Genomic DNA, 4,141 nt, shown 5'->3' with positions numbered 1-4,141 from the left:
AAAAAAAAAAAAAAAAAAGAATAGAAAAGTATAATTTTGTTGAAAATGTCCAAATTTTGGCTGAAGTTTTATTGGAGATTATTTGAAGAAATTGTATTATTGTGCAAATCTTTAGCATAGTTCATTGTCAGTATTAGCTTATTTACCTTTCTTAATAATTCCCCTAATCAAAAATAGGTTTCTATAAAGGGAATTGTTTGCTGTGCACAATTTTCATCTTCGGTTGTTCAGTGATTTATTCTTATTAATTTAAAGGATGTGTAGTTGTGAGTGCCTGCATTGGGTATTTATTTCTACCTGAGTGCAGGTTCGCTGGAAAACAGGGAGTGTGGGATCTCATGGAGGTGGAATTAAATATACTTATGAGCCACCTAACATAGTTGCTAAGGACCAAAGTTGGGTCCTCTGCAAGAGCATCAAATGATTTTAACTGCTGCAGCATCTCTCTAGCATCGCTTTTGATTATTTAAACCACCAAATTTAAATTATTGGAACTTAGAGGTCAGAATACTTGAATAAGGTATCTCGTAATATTATTCACTAGACAAAGAATTAATTTTAATTCGAGATTTGAATTTTTATGTTACTGCCTTGTTCCACCCCTTAAAGAATCATTTTACTACATTTTCAGTAGAGAAAATTAGTATGACATTATAAACAGATCATTAGACACATTGCATGAATATAATGGAAATAAGAATTACTCCGGATTAAATGCTAAGTGCTCTCAGCGAATGCTCCCTTTCATTACTTCTATGAAGCACAGAAGCTTACCCTTTACAATTACATAGCATCAAAAATTCAAATATATTGGACAAAATTAAATGTCAAGTTATGTATAAAGTACTTATCAAATAACTTCAAAAGATTAATCTATTACATTCTCTATTATCTAAAAATATTTTGGAATAAGCACACACATGATTCTGAAGTTTTTGCAGAAACATTCATTCTCTACCTTTGCCTATATAAAACCAAATTATAGGTATTAAGTATACTTTAAAATATATGATAGACAGGGATAGGAACAGGAGGATACTTAAGTCAGCCAAATGTTTAGTGATAAATGTGGGAATTATGGCGTCCAATTGTATTCTAAGAATTGGGAGGCAGAGATAGGCAGATCCCTGGGTTTGATGGCCAGTTACCCTGCATACTTGTTAATTCCAGTCTACTCAGAAGCCTGTTTGATAAAAACAAGGAGGACAGCTCCCTAGGCAAATCATCTATGGATCACCTTTGTCTTCCTAATTTGTGCACACTCATGTAAGGTCCTTCACACATACATACAGAAGCCCACACATAAGCACACATTGTATGTTATTAAGAACTGTCAAATTAAAAGGAGCCACAGGATATAAGAAAAATTCCCCATGCAATATGTGGTGAGTTGTCCTGGTGCTTCATGTATGGTAATCTGAGAACCAAAAACTAGGTGCCCAGAGAGGGAGAGTCTACACTTAGACACCAGCTTAGTGACCCTGCCCCCAGTTAGTTATGATTGGTAGATATAGATGCCAGCAACCAATAACTGGACAGAAGAAAAAAATAGGTGGTGTTGAGGCTTCTAGGACCTGGAGAGAGACCATGAGGAGAAAGAAGACTGTGCAGGAGAGGAGGAAAGAGATGCTACCATAGGTTAATGGTCAAGAGAGTATGGCCCTGAGGGCTGTCCAATTGGAACTAAGAGCAAGCAATCTAGATGGAATGTAGTAAATAATAAGTAATAACTTGGGATTGATAGGAAAGCAGAATCTAACAACATAGAGAGCAGGCAGCTGTCCAGCTATTGTGCTGATCAAGGCTTATTACAGATATAATGGCTATGATAATATTGACCATATTAGGTTACACTATCCAGTATTTACTTGTGTTATTTTCATTATAGAACACATTTTTTTGGAGACAGCTGCAACACAAGCAGAGATGGAGCTGTGTTTAAATTCTTTTGTTTTTGAGGTTGTAGAACTTAGAAGAAAATGTTATTTTTGCTGAAAATGTTCAATTTCATCTGAAAGAATAGATATAAAAATAGATTTCAAACTCCAATCCTGACAGTTCTTCTTGGAGTAAGAATAGTTGTTAATTAAATATTTTACCATCCAACTAGACTAAAATTGTATAACATCTTGAAAAAAATGTGTTTCTATCACATACTAGGTATTTCAGATACATTTAATACTAAATTATATTAAAATATAAAATGTAAATCCAATTAATGTTTTAAAATTAATGTAAGCAAATACTGAATGTGCTCTTGGCTGGAGAGAAGCCTCAATGTGTCATGGGGCTTTCTGCTCTTCCAGAGAACCTGAGCTAGGATTGTGAAATACTCATCAGGTAGTTCACATCCAAGTCTTAAACTCCAGCACCAGGGCACCCTGGTGACCTGTTCATGACCTCTTCTGGCCTATGAACGCATTTGCCATTTTCACACACATGAGAAACACACACACAAACACAAAGAAAATTAAAAATTAAATGTGTCCATTTGTGATGGAAGTGAACATGAAGCTTGTATATGTATGGATACACATTCATAAATATATATAGCTAGGAACACTTATACATACACACATACATACATACATATGTACGTACATGCATACATACATACATACATGCATACATACACACATATAAACATACATGCATAGCTAAAGTATGGGAGTGTCTGTGATCATTTTCTCTTCACAGAGGAGATTCTCATTACCCTAAGCAGAAAACAGTTCTCATGGCTACCTCAGTAAGATCATAAATGGACAAAGAGAGCTGAATGACTGTTTTTTTTACTCTCTGCTTAGTGCTTTGCCCAGATCTTTCAAACACTGTCCTCTCTATGCATTCTGGTTACGTTAAAAGCTACCTATGCTTTCTCCTATTTGGCTCTTGACATATGATAGTTTTCTTTTCTTTTTTATTAGATGTTTTCTTTATTTACAATATCTCCTTTCCCAGGTTCCCCTACAAAAGAAAAAAGAAAAAGAAAATAAAATAAGAAAAAAAAAAACAAAAACTAAAACAATTTCCTGTTCCATCCCCCCTCCCCCCCTGCTCACCACCCCACCTTCTCCCACTTTCTCTCCCTGGCATATGATAGTTTTTTACTGGAAATATCCCTAATCCTAGATCACTCACCCAAGGACAAAATTGGCTCTAAAGTTTTGTGGTAACAATAATGTAAGTCTAATAATATATATCATATATCACATATTAATTATGCCAGTAATATTAATTATTTAAACATTAATTTATATAATAATTAAAATTAATATTTCATCATGTTATTGTATATTAAGATATAGACAAATAATATAAATTAAATAATGAAATTATATGTCATATAATATGTACATGATAGAATATATATATATATATATATATATATATATATATATACTAAAATCCCTTTATACATCAAAAAGAAGAAAACAATTAAAATTTTGAGAAGGCTGAAGTAATGAAGTAAGCTTTCAATGGTAACCTTCAAGGGAGAATCCATATGTTTTGTAAATTAACACACAGGCTATTTAGCATCTGTCCTTACATTTTGTGCATGAAGCTTAGAGGAGATACTGTCTACAATGTGCTAATTAGGTTTCAAAAATTTCCCTCTGGGGTGGGTCCTTAGTCCTTAAAACCCAAGCAGTCAACATTGAACTGGCCATTTGCAGATGGCATGTCTTTGCACCTTGATGTTTCAAATGTGGAAATTTTTGACAGATTGCTAAAACATTTAGTTACTTATTCTTACCCAAGTTTTACAATATTCTTTTTCTTCTTTGGAAAATTATTTTTATGTGTATGATTTTTTTCATCTGTATGCATGTTTGTGTATCTCATATGTGCAATGTCCATTGAAGCTGGAAACATGTGTTGGATCTCCTAAAACTATAGAAGTTATGGAGGGTCCTGAGCTGCCACATAGCTGCTGGACATGCAGTCCAGGTCATCTGGAAGAGCAGACAGTGTTCTTACCCATTGACCCACCTCTTCAGCCTTCTTTTTAACTTTTTATTTTCAATATCTATCCTATACTCATTCAGGGCTTCCTTACAAATATCAGTAGGCCTTGGGCTGGGTCCTGCCTTTTACCTAAATCTTCTCTAGGCTCTTCTTTGTGCTCTTTCTTCTAGCAGTT

This window comes from Mastomys coucha, unplaced genomic scaffold (assembly GCF_008632895.1).
Source record: "Mastomys coucha isolate ucsf_1 unplaced genomic scaffold, UCSF_Mcou_1 pScaffold20, whole genome shotgun sequence".
Lineage (NCBI taxonomy): Eukaryota > Metazoa > Chordata > Mammalia > Rodentia > Muridae > Mastomys > Mastomys coucha.
The sequence above is the reverse complement of the archived record's forward strand: the minus strand, read 5'-3'. Positions refer to the sequence as shown.